The sequence below is a fragment of the Aphelocoma coerulescens genome (genome assembly GCF_041296385.1).
Source record: "Aphelocoma coerulescens isolate FSJ_1873_10779 chromosome W unlocalized genomic scaffold, UR_Acoe_1.0 ChrW_unloc_scaf_3, whole genome shotgun sequence".
Taxonomy (NCBI): domain Eukaryota; kingdom Metazoa; phylum Chordata; class Aves; order Passeriformes; family Corvidae; genus Aphelocoma; species Aphelocoma coerulescens.
This window is the reverse complement of record NW_027184082.1, coordinates 4551346-4571615: the sequence shown is the minus strand read 5'-3', so window position 1 is coordinate 4571615 and position 20270 is coordinate 4551346.

Here is a 20270-nt window from a genome sequence, read left to right as displayed (position 1 = left end):
TGGATCGGTCACAGCTTCCTCGGTCAGAGCTACTGACCCCACACCAGCTGCCATACATGACTACTAGGAACAGCAGAAAAAAAGTTAGTCCATACATTTCCTAGTTATCTTTCATAAGACAAAAGTCTCAGAATTTGAGAGATATCTGACAGAATACAGAAACACATTAGAACTGACAGGTCTTCCAGATATATGCAAAATGTTCTGATTACAGAAATGTATTTTTAATATACTTTAAGAAAAAAAAGTCTGGTCTCTCCAGGAAATTGACATCTTATTGAATTATACTTGGATTTTGAATGCTACTATTAATTATGATAACTAAAGGACCAAAATCTCTAGAACAGAAGAGAACTACCCAAGTAGTTCTACTTGGGAAGCAGGGAGGTGTGGGGGAAATATGTGTTTAGATTTGGGTTTTATTTTCTCATTACTCTACTCTGGTTTGATTGGCAATAAATTAAATTAAATTTCCCGAAGTCAAGTCTGTTTAGCCTATGACAGTAATTGCTGAGTGTTCTCTCTGTCCTTATTTCGACCCACAAACTTTTAATATTGTCTCTCCTCTGTCCAGCTGAGGAGGGGAAGTGATAGAGCAGCTTTGGTGGGTATCTGGCATCAAGCAGGGTCAACCCACCATAAGTTTCTAGCTGTCAAAGCAAGACTGAAATTGGGGATAACCAGAGCGCTCTATTGCAGACTCCTAAGGGAACCAGAAGTCTTTTCCCTTTGGGGGATTATTGTCCTTGGAAACAGCAATCTGATACTCCTAGGACTACCAAAAGCTTCTGGGTAAGAATCAGAGACTGAAGCAACAAAGGGAACCTTGTGGTTGGTGTCTACTACAGTCCACCTGATCAAGGGGAGACTATTGACAAAGCCCCTTGTTTAAGCTACGGGAGGAATTGTGCTTGCAGGCTCTTGTCCTGCTGGGAGACTTCAACCACCCCAACATCTACTGGGAGAGCAGCACGGAGAGCTGTAGGCAATTCAGGAGACTCCTGGAATGCATGGAGGATAACTTCTTGAGCCAGGTAATAGACAACCCTACCAGAGGGGATGCAATGCTGGATCTGATGGCCACCAAACACAAGTGAGCTAATATTACCGCTGTCCTGGTTCCTACGGTATATCACTGTGTCCCGCAGCCATAGGGAGGAGGAGAAGAAGATCCAGAGGGCAGGAATTGTGCAGCAAGATTGATTTATTTAATTATTTTACAAACTCTTTCATAGACTTTTTTCTTCATAGTCTAATTGGACAAAGGACCAACCACCCCTTGGGGTGATTGGCTAAAATCCTAAAACATCCATTGTCAAAATATTTTTCTACTATACCATAAGCAAGACTTTTCATGGTTGCAGGTGGCTTGGTTGTCTACATTCCCTGCTACCTCTTCTGTGAGAGAGAAAAGTCTCTCTCACGGACTTAGAAGCTAGCAAGAAAATCCTTGCTAGCAGCATTTTCTGTACCTACAATTCCCCCTTTTTGTTTTATAAGATAACAACTCTACTATTAATGCCAAATAGAAATCTACATCAGTTATTAATTCTAAATATGTCCTTAAGGCTTTAACGATCTGACTCCATAACAAGAAATTTAAAGTTCAGTCTCTGCTTGTGGAAGGACCATCCCAGTCTCTGCTTGTAGAAGGACCATCTGCCTGATGGTCAACATACTGGTCATCATCAGAAGAGTCATTAGGCTGATGATCTACATTCTGGTCGCCATTTGGATGGTTGGCGTTCTGGACATCATTTGGAGGTTGCCTGTTCTGCCTCTGGTGCCGTAGGTCAGGGCAAACGCATTTTGAAGGTAGCCACCGTATCCCAGTATCTGTGGAAATGCAAGCATACCCACGACCCCAAACAATAAGCTCATGAGGGCCTTCCCACTGGTTAGTGAGTAAATTCCGCACCCAGACTTTTGCCTGGGGCAGTTGTCTGTCGCCTGCAGACTGCAATGAGAGAAAATGATTCAGAATAACAGGATTATTTGAATTTTGTGGTACTGTAAAGTGATTAATTGTATACAAAGCTTTTGCTAGTCGGCTCTGTAGGGTTTCTCCATGCATTCCCCTTTTCTGTTTGTCCAAAACACGCTTCAGGGTACCATGAGTGCGTTCAACAATGGCGTGGCCAGTAGGAGAATGTGGGATACCAAAGGTATGGTCTACACCCCATAGGTGTAAAAACTGCCGGGTCTTCTCCGAGGCGTAGGCAGGACCATTATCGGTTCTCACAGAAGCTGGCAAGCCCAGGACTGAGAAAGCCAATTTCCAATGGGCAATGACATCACGGCCCTTCTCTCCAGTGTGAGCAGTAGCCCACATAGCCGAGGAGAAAGTGTCAATAGACACGTGCACATATTTTAGCCGACCAAATTCTGGGATGTGAGTTACATCCGTTTGCCAAATCTGCAAGGCTTTTAGCCCTCTGGGGTTTACCCCCGCTGGCAAAGGCGCAGTGAGTCCATGACAGTCAGCACAAGCGCTGACAATGTTGCGTGCCTCGGTTGGCGTTAAATTAAACTGCTTCTGCAGGGTATGTGCACTTTGATGGAAGAAACCGTGAGATGCCTTGGCTTGTGCAATTTTATCAGGCTGAGGCCCTACCCACGCAGGGTTGGCCAGCATGTCAGCCCTGGCATTGCCTTCTGTTAGAAACCCTGGTAAATTGGTGTGGCTTCGAATATGCAGAATGTAATACGGATGCACTCAAGCCTGAATTGCAGACCACAAGGTTTGCAACAGCGAAAACAGAGCCGCATTGTTCACCTCCTTCAGAAGGGAACAATCTAAGCGTTGGGTGATATCTGCTACATAAGCAGAATCAGTAACCAAATTCAAAGGTTCCTGTGAGAATCGCTGAAAAGCCATGGTAACAGCCCTTAATTCAACTAACTGAGCAGAATCTGACTCGGATTGGTGTGTTAATGAACCACCACAAAGGCAGTGTCGGATACTGTGCGCTCTTACACACAGTGACCCCTGCTAAAAATTTGTCCCAATCCGTATGCTCCAAGCTGCCAACACATCCCGTCCCTAAAGGTTACAGGAAGTGGTAGCAACATAAGGCCTAATCATAGCTGGGTGCCCTTCTGAGTCCTTCACCACCACAGGCAGTTCGCTTAAATAGCTCTGTGTGGTTCCTTCTAATCCTGCCATGGCCGATCCCACTGGGGGTAAATGCCATGAGGGAGGCCATGCAGAGAAGGAGATGATAGTTACATCAGCACCCGTATCAATCAAACCTCGAAGCTGAATCCGGGGTGGACGGGCGTTCGGCAGGACCAGGGTACATGTCATCTGTGGCCTTTGATCAGAGATGTCTGCAGTCCAGAAGGCCTGTGGAAGTCCCGTAGATCCACTGCCATTATCTCCCTGGATTTGTTGCTCTATCCTGGGGACACAAGACTTAAAAGGCACTAATTTAGCAAGGCAGGTCTTTTCAGGAATAGTTACAGGGAGTTTTTGCGTGGAGACCATAGCGCAAATCTGACCTTTAAAGTCAGAATCAATAACTCCTGAGTGCACTAAGATTCCTTGATGGGCAACATCAGGTTTTCCCACCAGCATTGCACTGGATCCCTGGGCTAAGGGTCCATATGCATCCAAGGGAACCTTATAAATACCGCTAGAGTCTAAGACGACTGCAGCTGCGGTGTGGACGTCAAACCCGTCTGATCCGTGGGTGCCGTCTGATCCCTCGAGAGAAGCAGTGACTTTCTCTACAAAAGAGAGGAATGACTGATTTGCCTTGAACTATTTCAGTATATCGCTTTCTGGGCGCAGACAACTCTATGGTTTTCAACAGGGCAGCCATGCCGACCTGCTGAGCTTGCTGCAGGACGCTAGAGGACAAGGCACCCTGTAGACTGGGATCAGAGAAGGGACCAGTCCCCATCAAAGCATCCACTCCTGCTGTCTGCCTAGGATCAGCAGCAGGGAGCTGCAAATTTGCTAATGCAGTCTTGCCGGCCAGCTTTCTCCAGGTTTTCTCAAAAACTGTAAATTGTACAGGTTGAAATAGAATTTGACCTAAGTGTCTGATATCAAATGGAGAAAGCAAATCTGTATTTATCACCCTTATTATCTGCATACCCTCAGCAGAACCTAGTCCATATTGTGCCACCTTGCATTGGAGGTCCTGGGCAACTTTCCAAGCAATTACCTCATGCTTGTCATGCTCCCCTGAATCTGGGAGAGCCTTATACACTGGGAAAGCTTTGATCTCCCCTTTAGGGGAAGCACTACCATCCTGAACTTCTGGCACAGCCTGCCGATGGAGTGTAACAGCTCCCTGGTTACCCCCAGAATCCTCAGATCTATTTGGCATTCCAAAGATTTCTAATAACCTCCAGTCACCCTCCTCCAGTGCTCGCATCTTAAGGGACTCTAAGAAGCGATTATAACACTTCGGATGCACTGTTACAGTGCAGTCCTGAAAGGTCCAGGGACTAGACCAGCGCAGCCTTTTCCTTCGCTGCGCGGCTACAGCCGCCTGACGACCTGGGGCCAGAACCTCATCTGCCTCACTGCCTGATGAGGAATCATCAGGCAAAGGCAACTTTGGGGTGCTGGGAGTGAACAGAAATGTACGTGGCCAGGCACTTTGGCTAAGTTTGCTAGAGGCAGAACAGACAGGACAGACTACAGCTGCTCTCGGCGCCGCCGCCTCTGGCACAGCAGCTGCATTCGGCGCGGTCGCCGCTTCCGCGGCTATTTCCCTCTCCCCAGCCGCACCCGGCACTGCCGCCGCTGGCCCGTTCTCGGCGGTCGCTCTGGGCGCCGCCCCCCCTGCCAGCTGCTCCGCAGCCGCCGTCTCTGGCAGAGTCTCGGCAGCCGCCGCCGCTTCCGGGTTCGCCGCTGGCAGCGCCATTTCTTGGTTTGGAGCAGCGTCTCCCGCAGATGGCGGGGGGAGGGCGGGCGGCGCTGGCGGAGCGGGCTAGGGCATCCGCCGCTCTAACAGACTGAGCAGATCCTCCATCCTTCAGGATAGGTTCGGCAGCTCTGTCAGAAAAGGCCGATGCTGCATTAAGAGGTCGATGGCTCGGTTCTGCGACTGCACAGAACAGTCCAGTGCCAGGGAGGGCAGCGAACCACACCCAGGGAGTCCCGGGGCAGGTACGCCCGGCGCTACACCGGCTAAGAAGTTAGAACCAGGTCCATACGGAACCGAGCTAGGAGCCTCTCTGGGCATCCAAGTTGCTAAGCCGCTGATCTGTGGCCCTGGATAAGGCGTGGCCGCCGCCCAGCCAAATGGCAAGGCCGGCTGTGCGCCCTGCTGCTGCCTTGACCCCCCCGCCTCTGGTGGCATGGATTTCCTGGGGGCTGTGGAATCCTGCGATTGTGCAGGGTGAGCCGTCGCAGGCTCTGCCTGTCGAGCCGGAGTGGTTTTTCCGAATCCATTATCATTTGCCCCGGAAACCCAGTCAACTAGGCCCCCCTCGGACATTCCTCCGTCACTCACCACCGAGATAGGCGATCCAGCCCTGCTATCACAGTCAAGGTCTGTCAGCAGGATAAATAACGAGTGCCAGGTTTTGTATAATTCTAACGCTGTTGGGTTCCCAGTCAGGAGCTCCTGTCGGACAGCGCATCCGAGTTCCTGCCATAAGGCAAAGTCCAGGGAACTATCTCTGTCCATGGAAATCCCTTTTAAAGTAGCCTAGTCTAATAATTCCCGAACTGAGTTTTCAGGAATGGAGGTGTGCAGTATGCTAAACACACCTTTCCAGACCATGACCGCAGCTTCGGTTTGTGAGCCGCTGTTCGCCATTTCTCAGTTCTGTCGGACCTCCCGGTCCCGGGGGAGGAAGGGGAACAGCCTACCTCTAGAGGAATTCGGCTTGGCTCGCAGCAGCAGGACACATCAGAGAGTGCAGATCATGTCGGGCAGCACCAAATATTACCGCAGGCCTGGTTCCTACGGTATGTCACCGTGTCCCGCAGCCATAGGGAGGAGGAGGAGGAGAAGATCCAGAGGGCAGGAATTGTGCTGCAAGATTGATTTATTTAATTATTTTACAAAGTCTTTTATAGACTTTTTTCTTCACAGCCTAATTGGACGAAGGACCAGCCACCCCTTGGGGGTGATTGGCTAAAATCCTAAAACATCCATTGTCAAAATATTTTTCTACTATACCACAAACAAGACTTTTCAAGGTTGCAGGTGTCTTGGTTGTTTACATTCCCTGCTACCTCTTCTGTGAGAGAGAAAAGTCTCTCACGGACTTAGAAAATAGCAAGAAAATCCTCGCTAATAGCATTTTTGTACCTACAAGCTAATTTGGGACATCAGGATTGGAGGCGGCCTGGACTGCAGTGATCATGCATTGGTGGAGTTCACAGTACTGAGGGATATGGGTCAGATGAAGAGTAAAGTTGACCCTGGACTTTAAAAAAGCAAACTTCCAGCTCTTCAGGGAGACAGTCAGTGGGATCCCCTAGGAAACTGCCCTCAGGGACAAGGGAACAGAACAGAGCTGGAAGATCTTTAAGGAAGCCTTCCATAGAGCACAAGACCCAGTGATCCCCAGGTGTAAGAAGTCAGGAAAGGAAGACAAGAGCCCAGCATGGCTGAGTCAAGATCTGCTGGTCGAGCTAAATGGCAAGAAGGGAATGCACAGGCAGTGGAAGCAGGGATAGGTATCCTGGGAAGAGTATAGAGATGCTGTCTTGTTGTGCAATGATAGGGTTGAGAAGGCCAAGGCGCAGCTGGAGTTGAACTTGCCAAGGGACACAAAGAATAACAGAAAGGGCTTCTACAGGTACATCAACCAGAAAAGGAAGGTCAAAGAATGTGTATCTGCCCTGATAAACAAGGCTGGCAATCTCATAACTATGGACAAGGAGAAGGCTGAGGTATTCAAAAACTTTTTCTGCCTCAGTCTTCAATGGCAACATCTCTTCCCACACCTCTAAAGTGGGTGGACAGCAGGATGGGGACTGGGGGAGCAAAGCCCCTCCTACCGCAAGTAAAGATCAGGTTCATGACCACCTGAGGAACCTGAATGTACATAAGTCTATCGGACCCGATGAGATGCATCCCAGAGTCCTAAGTGAATCAGGGGGAGGAGGGGGAAGCAGAGGTTAAATGATTTGCTAAGAAGTTGTTTGTTAAAAGCAGTGTATACAGCTTGCTCAACAATTATTGTGCCTACCAAAGCAGGATGAGAAGATTGAAGACTATTGATAAAGGGAAGGAATCTTGATCTTCTTGTCTAAAGATCCCGTTTTTGAACCTAAAACTAACTTAAACCAGCCTTGAAGTTTGGACTTGGGCCAGGGACATAAAGAGCATGCACAGGGAAGCAAGGTAAAAAGTTCAGAATGAGGAAGACCCTTTACTTCATCCCAGAGACCCCTGCTCACGACCACCAGACAACACTGCGCAAGCGCAATGCGGATGTAAATGACTTTTGGGCTCATTGTAATACGAGGTGAGGCTAGGCGGGGCTAGGTAATGAATATGTATAGGCATATTAGGAAACTTAATGTATATGGAACTTGTAACCAGATATATACCAAGCTGAATGCAGCTGTCGGCACTCATGACTTTGGAGGAATTATCCCCCATGCGTCCCAGCGCTGGAATAAACATACCTACTTTACTACTTATTCCAGTAGTGGAGTCTTTTCTGCATTTCATTAAGGGAATTGGCCAATGTAGTTGCCAAGCCACCCTCCATGATAGTTGAAAATTCATGGCAGTCAGGTGGAACCCCAGGTGACTGGAAAAAGGGAAACATTGTACCCATCTTTAAAAAGGGTAAAAAGGAGGACCATGGGAACTCCTGTTCTGTCAGCCTCACCTCTGGGCCTGGGAAGATCATGGAACAGACCAAAAGACCCTCCTAGAAGCTGTGCTAGGGCCCATGAAGGACAGGGAGGTCATTCAGGACAGCCAGCATGGCTTCACCAAGGACAAGTCCTGCCTGACCAACCTAGTGGCCTTCTATGATGAAGTGATTACAGCAGTGGACAAGGCATGGTATCTTAGTTTAAGACAATTATACAGGATGGAGACTCCAGAATGAGCTACCTCCCCTTTAGTTTTAACTACTCCCCTTTCACCAATAAGGAGAGACAATTGCAAGAAGATATAAGTGAAAAAATAAGTTTCCTAAGAAGAAAAACAGCAACAACCAAGATAACAGCAATAATCACTAGATACAAAGGTGCTGAATCCTGTGGACTCCCTGGGAACAAGGAAAATAAGATGGCAGAGAAGCCCATCCCCCAAGATGGCAGCTTCTGTAGCAGACTGCATGGACTAGAAGACAAAGACAATATGGTGGAGAAGCACGTCTTGGCTCAACCTTCCCCCGGAACAAAAAAAACGGGAAGATAGGAGCTTACGAAGCAGTTCTGGTGGCAGATAGGGGGTGCTGGCATTGTCTGGGGCAGCTCCAGGCCTGTGGTGTCAGCCTCCCTGCTCCCTTTTGGCCTGGCTGGACCCAGTTGGTGTTGGTGCTGCAGTTCCAAGTTGCTGCTATGTTGTGAGGGGGAAAGAAACTGTCCCGCTGAGCACTGAAGAATGGTGGCCGCAGCCCCCACCAGTCCCAGCTTGGCACAGCAGCTGCATAACAGTATTGCAAAATTTGCTTTGAAATAGTTTTGGATTGCAAAATGCAGCTTCTCAGGTTTCTACCTGGATACCTGCCCAAAGCAACCTCCTAGGGAGACTGGAGAGAAAGAAAAGAGGGCTCTGCATGTCTGTTCCCTATTACTGTATCCCGCAGCCGCAGGGAGGAGAGAAGATCCAACAGGCAGGAATTGAGCAGCAAGATTGATTTATTTAATTATTTTACAAACTATTTTATAGACTTTTTTCTTCATAGTCTAATTGGACAAAGGATCAGCCACCCCCTGGGTGGATTGGCTAGAAATCCTAAACATCCATTGTCAAAATATTTTTCTACTGTACCATAAACATAGTTCTACAAGGTCGCAGGTGTTCATAGTTTATAGAACTTCTGCTAATCTCTTCATGAGAGAGAAAAGTATCCCATGGGCTTAGAAAGAAGCAAGAAAATTCTTGCTAGCAGCATTTTTGTATCCACAGTTCCCTATCTTTTAACGGGACCCAGCATGCTTCCCCTCCATGAACCTGGGGTATAACACACAAGTTCCATTTCCCAGGTTCTGGATCATAAAGAGACAGGACAGTAATAATCTTGGGCAAGTTGGCATAGACAAGATGTGGAATACATGAGGATTTTTGGGTCACCTAGGACAGAAGGGCTACAGATGTCACTTACTTGGACTTCAGTAAAGCCTTTGACATAGTTCCCCACAACATCCTTCTCTCTAAATTGGAGAGAGCTGGATTTGATAGGTGGACTGTTCAGCAGATAAGGAATTGGTTGTATGGTCGCCTCCAGAGCGTAGTGATCAATGGCACAGAGTTCCAATGGAAATCAGTGACAATTGGTGTCCCTTAGGGGTCCATATTGGGACCAGTATTATTTAATGTCTCCATCAATGATAAATATGAAGGCATTGAGTGCACCCTCAGCTTCCCAAACTTCAAGTATAAGAAAATGTCCCTGAACCTGGGGAGAAGCAACCCCACCTGCCACCACCATCTCCCACCAAGTTGACAAAAGACCAATCACTGGATTTTTAAGACTTAAAGAGTTCACAGAACACCTGGGAAGTTTATTTATGAGCTCTTTCTCTGCAGATTTAGACACTGCAGTGATAGTATTTGGCTCATAAAAACTGGTGTCATGGTTAATTTAGCTTTAATCAAATAGAAAAGAAAGGAAATTCTAAATAATAGAATGTTCCTGCTAAGAAAAAAGCAGAAGCAACTGCATGATTTTTATGTGGTTTCTTAATACTTACATAATTATATGCATAAATCTATAGAGTATCACTTGCAGAATTTCATACTAATCTTTGTTTCACAACCACAGTGCAATGCTCTTAAATGATTATAACTTTTGAACAAACTATGTCTATGCTAAAGCCAAAAGGCTCTACAATGAAACTGCATCTGAAGCTCAGGACTTCCACATGACTGAACACTTATTCCTACAGATCTGGAGAGTGAGAGAATTATCTAGTGCATTAGCACCCATTGTCTCTTACAAATGAACTACAACCATGCCCTCAACACAATCACATACTAGCGCCTCACTTACATGAAGTGGTAGTTGATAAAAAAACAAGGACATCTCATACATAAGATTATTTCCAAATGTCTCACTGAAACCTCAAGATAATCAATCCATGTAGGAAAGAACTTGATCCTCTGAATGTTTACTCACATGATTGATTGCAGTAAAACTCAAAATTAAATCACAGGGACTATTCACAGACATAAGTATTTGCAGGATGAGGTGTTCAGCCCCCTATCTTTATTGTCTGCCAAATGTACTTTGATAACAAGAGTATACAATGGTAGCAGACACCTGACTTAATAAAAAGTCTTTGCTTATGATCCTAACAGTGGCAGTAAGAATTTAATAAAGCATATGTACTTGCACACAAAACAAAATCCCAGAAATGTAAAAAGAGTCCTATGGAGGTTGCAGTTTCAGGGATGCCAGACTGTGGAGGCCCTCCAGTGATGCTTGGGACCAAGCTCATATGGCACAACCAGCATACTCAGCATTCTGCTCTTTCCGTACTATTGGACAGTGCTGTTTTATACCCTATGCTTGATCATAGACAAAGAAACTTAACATCTATATTACCTGAAAGGCAACATGCATCCCTACTCTGCTTCTCCCACCAAAGTTAAAAGTTCAATAAACCAAAGGGAATTGGTCCACACTGACTTCAAATTACATTAATTTAACTCTCAAAATGCACTCCTGGCTGTAGAATACCAGAAGATAAGGGGCTAATGTGTGTCTCAAACACTGATAGCTGGACGGCTGTGGAGCCAACCAAGGATTGTTGGCAATAACACACTGTGAGAAAAAACAGGATGTGACTGGAGAAGGGGCCATACCGATGTAGGGCAGCACTTTTCTGGGACAAACATCCTTGTTCTGGCTCCTGGAGATCAGCACAACACAGCACAGCACAGGAGCAGGAATGAGGTCAAGAAGTGGGCATGGACTGCAGGGGGGATCAAGACCACCCAAGAACCCTGAAACCTCCAACCCATTTCCAGAAAGATCTGGGAGAACAGAGAACTAATGCACATGAGCATTAATTTGCATAGGAAGCGAGAAATGTATCTCCAGGGTGGGGAAAACTTATCTATAAAAGGTACCTCCACCAAGCCCAGGCACACGTGCCCCAGGACCCTGGACACCCCATCAGCTGGATGCCAGGACTGGTGATCTCTCTTTCTTTCTCACTCTCCCCCTCTCTCTCTCTTCCCTTTCACCCTACCCCTTTATCCAAACCCCACTGCCATGTGCTTATACTGGGAGATCAGGGACTAACACACCAATTTCCATGCCAAAGTGTGTAATTTACTCATAAAACTTTGTGAGCTTTTGCAGACCATCTGACTTTTGTCATACCTTTTGACCATGAGAATCTAGGAATCCTGGGTGATCCTTTCCCCTTAAGGATGGGATGTCACACTGACCAAGAACTGAAACCCTTTCTTGCACTGTTGCAAGTTCTGTTTTTTACAACTGTATGAGAGGATAGCAACACTTCAGCAGTTGAGAGATAACTAACTAGACCAAGAGCTGTCTGGCTACTCTCAATTTTCTATCAGCCATTTGTTAACATTTTTACACTTGTCAAGTTTTTTTACTGGATATAACAAAAGAATGGATTTCAGAGCACATCAGCACTTGAGATTATATAGCCTATAGCCAAAGCCACCCAAATGCAGAAAAGCAAGGAAAAAAATAGAATGTGAGATAGGAGTTTCTAATTATATGAGGCAAGACAAACTATCTCTTATTTGTTTATATTGTTCATCGTAGAACACATAAAAATAGATACCAGTAGGATGACACTATGGTTACTTTCTTCCTAGACTTTACTGCATTACCAACTAAACTATGTGGATATTATATATAATTAGTCTCCTCTTTCATACACACCATAGTCAGCAACATATCTGAGAACGGATAATCAGTCAAAATGACCAAAGTGACACAGTGAAAAAGGGACAGTTTTCTCCATTCCCAGATCTCCAGGTACTCTGCAAAGAATGGACCATATCTGCCACTTTCACTAACCAGAACCACACTGAAGGGTTGGGTTCCCCCCCTTTTATATTTCAACACACAAAGCAGTAGAATCCAGCACCATGGCCTTAATTGCCAATATTCCTCTGAAATCCTATATTATGCCTATTTTACTGCTGGGGACCACAGGGTTAAAGGAATGCAACAAATTAAGATCAAGATTTCTAGAGGTAACCACTACTTCCTTAGTCTCTTAGGTGGTTGGTCAGAGACCCTTAAAAACCAATTTTGAAGAGTCATGTGCCCACAATTCCAGCTGAATCTGAAAGAACCTGAAGAATTCAAATATAAGTTTAAATAAATAACTATTCAGAGGTCACTACATTCTCAATAGAAACAATCTGCTCAACACAACACAAGTAATATTTGGAAACAATAAAAAACCATCCATATCTGATTTACAGCATAGACAGCAAGATCATCACTCTAAGCAGTATCACAAGTTTAGCCTGGACTGGAACATCCACCCTGATCAAATAAAGAAGGAAGAAACTGATAGCCAACCATCAAGTGAGTTAATCAACTTTACCAGTCACTCCAGAACTTCTGCCTCATCTGAGTTAGAAAATACAGAATAAAATTAACAGGAGGAAGAAGGTAGAAAAAAATACTTGCTTTTTCTTTAGCTTCATCACCTGACAACTGAAATGTCATCCAGACTGCAGCAAGCTTATTATTAATGATTCCTTTCCCAACTTGACATTAAGTTAAAATCTTCAGCAGACCAACCATCTTTCAAGTAAAGTGTAAATACACCACCCTGCATGTCAAATAGCACTCACTCCTGACCTATATCTACAAGCACATAGGCCTTCCCTTAGCATTTTCATTTATTTAATAAAAAAGCTACAAAAAATACATGTACTTGTTGCTGTAATATAATTTTTCACTAACTCCTTCCCATATCCTCCTCTTTCTTTTGCCAACAATTATAGATCAGGGAACAATATGCAGAGGAAACATAGTTGTTACTTATCACAGGAGGCCCAAAGACACATTTTTAATCATGGCAACTGATTTATTGTGTTCCAGCAGTCTGACTACTTCCCAGCAAGTACTACTACCCTATGATACTTTCTTCCCATGATTACTGGTATCATCCCAAAGCAAAACTAGTTGAACCATAAGAACTATGATCAGTAAAGATTTTGCTAGTTGAACCAGTGCAATGAAGCCCCTATTGTTCACAAGACCATGGAAACAGTTAACACCAGATTCCATTTTTAGTATCTTTGAATAGAAAATCTCTTGCATATTATCAGCACATTGACTTCTGTCTTTCTTTATCATTCTTTGTAACATCTGCTTTGTTTTCTCTTGCAAAATCATTCTTCTGCCTCTCTATCCCATGCAATCGCTCTATTTAACAGCAAGTTTCCACTACATGTAATTATGACATGCCTTATCCTAGTTGGTTTTTTGCTGAAGGGTTTGGCCTATTTTCTGTTTCTACTAATGCTGACCCAAACTGCTTGTCTTCCTTGAAGGACCTTTCCCTCCTCTTCACAGAATAAACTTTTAGCCTCAGTCAGTCACTTAATATATTTCTTCTAGAAACCAACTATCCATGATTACATCATGAAGACTACTCAAAAATGAAGAGGTGTCTAGATCAAAGGGAAACAGAAGGCTGTATCCAGAACCAATGTTGAGTTACCCATCATACCTCAAAAACAACTACTGAGCAAACATGACTTCCCATGGTGGGAGGAATTTTTTTTCTTTTCAAAACATTACTTAAAGAAAAGTTTCTTCAGTAAGTGATTAGGCAAGAATATTTTAAAGGATGATGCAATAATTAGACACTACTATCTCAAGATGAACAAGCTATTGTACAAATAATAAAGAATACTTGCCTAAAGATAACACAGAAAAAAAATCACATATAAGCCTGATTGTTTCAAATAGATTAAACTGGAAACAAAGAATCTCTATCTCAAATCCCGTCTTTCAAATCTCTCCAGAGTTAAGGTTGTACTATGACATCTGGGATAGCTTCATAAAACTAAAGACATGGGTAGGAGACTTGGAGTCTTTGCAACCAGTTCTAAAGGTAAAAAATCAAAACAGGACAAAACCCAAAATAATCTCAGTTTACTCCTTATTTACTCCTGTATTCAGCTTCTCAAACACAAGCTTAACAGGCAGAATAATACTTCCAAACTTCAGGGCATAAATGGAGGCTGAAATATTCTTATAAATCAAATCTCCTCATTCAGAAAGTTCTATTAAAGCAAACCTCTTCACTACAATTAACAAGATAGCTTAACTAATGATATGTTGAGCTTTTGATGGGATACCCATCCTTCTCGGACCAGGGTAAGAGAGCAGAGGAGGCTGCTGTTCTGCTAAGTTCTTTATTTCATAGTCTCAGAGCTGTCTTGAAGGCAGAGTTAAAGGGGGTTACATGATAAAGCCAAGCAGCAACAACAGCAGCAGGCAAACAGCAGGCAGAAAACAGCTTCTTCTTCTAATTTACCTCTCTATATTTTTTTCTTACAGAAGTGTGGATTATATTTGTAAATCGACCAATAAGATTAACACACGATTCTAGTTATTCTTTTCTTAACCTATCCTGGTCTAACAGTTGTAAATCTTACACAAGTATTACATAGGTATTTCACAGATTTGCATATATAGTTTCTATCAGGTCTTATTGTTTATGTGAACACTATCTAAAAAATGTGAGCAGTATAGTTCTATCTATATTTTGTCGAAAGTAAAGAAATTCTGTGAAAAGGTAACACTGCTGCAGTAAGAACTATGTTTTAAGGTTTCTTTGCTGCAGCTTTTCAATGTTTAAGGCACTTAGGATATATTTCTACTAAAAGTTAAAAATCTATATTTCTATTTCACTTTGGTATGACTTCATGTATCTCAGCTTATCCAAAGGTTTTAATTCAATCCCTGTGCTTTGGCTTTCCTCTGGGCCTGAGTCCAGAGAAGCTTTCACTCTGTCTTGGGGTGACTTTGTGATGTGTATCCCATATCGCTGCCTATGCCCAGAAATTAATTTTTGTGCCTTTCTATGCCTTTAAACTGAGCCCGGGAGGGGGAAGGAAAAACTGAGCAAAATTTTTTCAAAGCAGTTTGCAGCTTGTTCAAGGTCACACACAGATAGCAATTGGTTTCCCAGCTGTGGCAGGGGAAGGAGGAAGCACCCAGCTTGCTGTTTCCCGAGGACAGTTTTTTGGCCAGTGGTTCAGCTGTTTTTTCTCCAAAGAGAGACTGAGAGTTGAATTTTTCCTTCCGTGGAATTTCGGATTTTCTCCCTTTTCTACTGGACTGCTTGATTGCTTTAACATCAGAGCACATCGGGAGGACTTTCTACCCAGCGCAGAGGGCCTGGCCCTGGGCCAAGCCCCAGCTCCGAGGATACCAAAGGGAGGACTCTAACACTTGTCCATGTTTTTTCTCCACAGCAAGAGATTTTATTATTTAGCATTATTATCCTTTTCCCGTGTGTTTGTTAAATAAATAGTTTTTCTCTCTTTCACTTTCCTTTGAGGAAAATTTATTTTTTCCTGAACCTGGTGGGGGAGGGGTGGTTGTGCCTTCTCTCAGAGTATATATTTCTAAATTTGGCCAAACCGGAACACACTCCAACAATGATTATCATCTCATTTCCTCCTCCTTTTCTTCTTTCAGTACTGGCATACAAACCATGCTATTTCATCTTTTTTCCTGTTCTCCTGGGTCTCTTCTAGAACATTTTATTTTCAACAGTCTACAAGTTTGGAGGAGTACTATGCTGACATTGAATTGTTTATAATGCTAATTGCATCTGCCAGCGGCATCATACCATCATCTCCATCTCTGATTAAAGAATTTGTAGCACCTTGTGTGAAAAAGGAGGAGCCATCTCCATGACACTAGAGGAGATATTCACTGCAGTCTGTGGAGGATCCATGCCAGAACAGATGGATACATTGTGAAGGAACTGTGGCCCATGGAGAACCTGAAGGACCACAGCTTGTGGAAGAGGCATCAGAGCAGGAGAAAAGTGCAAAAGGGAAGGAACAGCAGAGAAGAAATGTTATGTACTGACTGTACTCCCCGTTGTGATGCTCATGGGGAGTAGAGGAGTCTGAAGTGAATGAGTGAAGCTAGGCATGGGAAAGGGGAGAGAGGAAAGGTGGTGTTTCAATGTGTCTGTTTCTCGCTACCAGGATCTATTTTAATTGGCAATAACTTAAATTAATTTTTCCCCAAGTCAATTCTGTTTTACCCATGATGGTAAAGTGGTAAACAATCTCATTGCCTTTATATTGACCCACAAGCCTTCTCATCCTATTCTCCTCTCTCCCCTCCCTGACCTGAGGAAAGGGAGTGAATGAGCAGGTGGGTGGGTGTTTGGCCCTTAGCCAAGGCTAACCCACAAAAAAAGTGTTAAGCAAACCATTCAGTTCTGTCACTAGCAGACTAGTTTTTACCTGGATCAAGTTTACAAAATGGACTATTATAGGAGAAAGTTTCACGAAGGATGTCTGGACTTCTGGCGGCTCTCTTGAAAGCTGTTTATTGCATAGGCGAAGTTACAGCATTTCAGGGAGTGGGTATCCAGAGCCAGCCCTACAGCTGCCAGCTCCAGCTGTAGGCATACCTGAAGCCACTTTCTGTTCAAGTTACAAAGCATTATATACTTTTCTTTGCAGAGTATCTTAACACATAACAACCAATAAGCACCATACACAATACCTTTACATTTGCCTATAGCCTATCATAGCTACTACCATCACCATATTATAGTCATTATTATCCAATCACAAGAGTAAGTAAGTTACAATTTAAGCTTACAGTGGAAAATTCTCAGACCTTTCTTCTTCTTGCTACATCAACATTTCTTGTTTGCCTGCCATATCTCTCTTTTTGGTAAAGACATGTTTTCTATTTACTTATGCTTATACCCTTCTTGAGACTTATTTACTTGACCCCAACATTGATGAAAAACATGTCTTTGTTTGTAGTCACATACCTTTGTCCTACTCCTAAAAATCTCCTTCCAACTCATCTCCAACCTTTGCCTTCTCAGTTACTCAGTGCTCAGTGTTTCAGCAAAACATCTTTTACTCTATATCAAAAATTGCTTCCATTTCTATTTCATCCCGTTTCTATATTTAGAGATCTTTCTGACAAGCCTACATACCTGTGAAACTTTCTTACCAAACTTTCATCCTCCCCAACAATTTCAGTCCAATGGAGAGAGTCTTCCATTAAAATGTTTATATGACTTTCTACTACGATGCACTGTAAGTACAATGCACTGTAAGTACAAAACAACATCTAGAACAAAATAGCTAAGACACAAAAACATTTTACAACTTAACTAACATTCTTTGTAGACTGTTCCTAATCTGTCAAAAGAAGATCTCCTTCCTCAACAATATTTGAAATTCGTCTTTTTCAGTATTTCAGTGGGTTGGGGGTTTTTAAAATTATACATCCATATTTTTTGTCTGTATGTCTGGTTAGTGATGGTTTCATAACAGCACAAAGATAGCTAATGAATATTACATAGCTATTCACCAATTTCAGATTTAAGTCCTTTTCCCCCAGTTTCATTATACAAAGCAGTATTTTGCTTATTTGAGAAGTTATCTGACAGAACACACAGAGAAAGCATTACTGCAAATTAGATCAAAGTCAAATAATATTGCAATCCAACAGGTTTTATTTGTAAACTAAAACCTATGAGAGGAATAAAGTATTTATACTTGTTCCTCAGACTTCTGAACTTTAAGAAATATCTGGGTTTTTTTTTAGCAACCTTCCTCAAATTGTAGCTTGTACTACAATAAAAATTGTGGTCCTTCCAATTTTATTTGTAAGCCTAAAAATTCAACTTGTTCATTCCTTATGGCCAAATGTACTCTACATATATGTTTGGATATCTGACAGATGTTACAATTCCTATCCAATGTTTCTTAGCTAGCTCTCTTACAATCCATTCACAGCTTCCAAACATCAATCTTTGTTAAAGTCAAAGGCCACAACACTATTACATTTGGTTCTATCTTAAGTGAATTATAATAATCATTCAAAATCGACCAACCTACAACACTTCTGCTTGTAGTAGCTCTACTTTCCATCCATCAACAGATTATGTACTCACATTTTTTGTATCCTAATCACTCATATTTTTTTAATGACACTTTTTCTTTTCATATCAAAATATAATTTCAAATTGATGGAAGAAGAAATAAATGCTAAGTGTGATCTTTTAAATCTGTTTTTTTCTCAACGATGTAATTAATTACAAGTCTAATTGTATCATTTAAGGAAACCAGTTGTTTAAAGTACTGGTTTTAAGTGGTGATCTGTGGACTGTTTTTAATGGGCCTAAAAAGGGTAATCAAGAAATTCAATTTCATATACTATAGTATAAATTAAAAATGCAAAGTTTCTAAAATGGCTAGCACTGTGTAAGGTTTCTGAATGCCCACAAATCTAAAACTATTACAAACCATTGGTTTTAACCAAAAACCTAACATCCAATTGCAAAATTCATGACAATCATTTTTCAATACCAACTTTCCAAAGTTCCTTTATCTCACTGGTTTATAAACATTTTTTTTTTAAAAAAAGGTCCCTTAGCTAGTCTTCTGACAGCAAGGTAAACTTCAGTTTGAGTCTGGGTATAATTACAGCAAGCAATATCATTAGCAGAAATTCTGAGACTGAAATCTCTTTATGAAGAATTTACCCTCATGGAAATAATACCACATTCACCACAACTCAAACATTATATCTGTTGTGATGACCTTTGGTTTTCAAGGGTTTCTGCCACCAGGTACAAGGAATATATAGGCTCTCCCATATAGATATTAATCTTAAATCTCATTTGCTCTTGGATGGCATGTTTCATGTTCAAGTGCAATGCATCTGTATGTCACATTATAGCACTGACACAGTTTATCTCTCAAAATATGAGACAAATCACAGTACAAAAAAGAGATAAATATCTAAGAATACTCATAACAGAGAATGGGCATTTATAATTTCACCCAAACCAACACAGTTCAGTGAGGAACTTTTAATTTCCTTCAGTGGGTCATGATTTGAGCCCATACTAAAATTGGCAAGTAGCATCCATCACCATCACATCAGGAAAAAACAGTTTTCCCCCCTTCACTCAGTAAGTGTAATATGATATATAGAAACTGTACATTCTGTGGTGTCAGGAACCAGACAGCGATGAAGGCTGATAGCTGTACAGATCTTTTAGCTTTGGTACAGTGGAAAATGTGGGACAGATAAAGCTCAAGGAAAGAACAAGAAGCCAAGACGGAACGAAGAGGATGCCACAACCTGACCGCTATAGCGTAAAGAAGATGCGAACGAGGTCACCGCTGGCACGAGGGGGTGTCTGCAAGGACTTGATAGTGTTGGTATGGGAACAGAGGCAAAGGAAGTCTGAGTGGAAGAATTTGTCCGGAAGTTAGAGAACTATAAAATGCTGGCGATTTCTGTAATAAACTGACTTTGCTTGCTGCTTTACTAGTATCCAGCAGAGTCCATGTCTTTTGTCTCAATCTCCGCAAATGGTGTACTCCAGTGAGGATACGACAATTCGCTTACCTGCGCGACCGGTGGAGACGCCCTACAGAACTTTGAAGTGTCCATAGAAAGGAAATGGGAAGTTCAGCTGACATTAATCCCTTCAGGTTTTGAAGGTGAGCTGTGGGGAACATGGGCAGTAATATGTCCTCAGAAAAGAAGCGTGTTTATGAACTTATGTCTAAACTTTTGGAGAAGCAAGGTAAGTCTGTTGCTTCTCCCTCTCTTAAGCTGATCCTACACTGGGCAGAATCACACCTTCAAGGGTTAAGCCCCGCCATGGCTTTTTAAGCGGAACTATGGTACCATCTTGGGGTGACTTTATGATGTGCATCCCCTATAGCTGCTCTATGCCCAGAAAATCAATCCTGTGCTTTCTGTGCCTTTAAACTGAGCCTGAGAGGGGGGAGAGGAAAAACCGAACGGACTTTTCAAAACAGTTGTTCAAGGACACAGATGCACACTCCTCTGCGTTCTCCTGCTGCGGTAGCAAGTGCGGAGGAAGAACCCTTCTTGCTTTTCAGCCAGCTTTTGGCTCC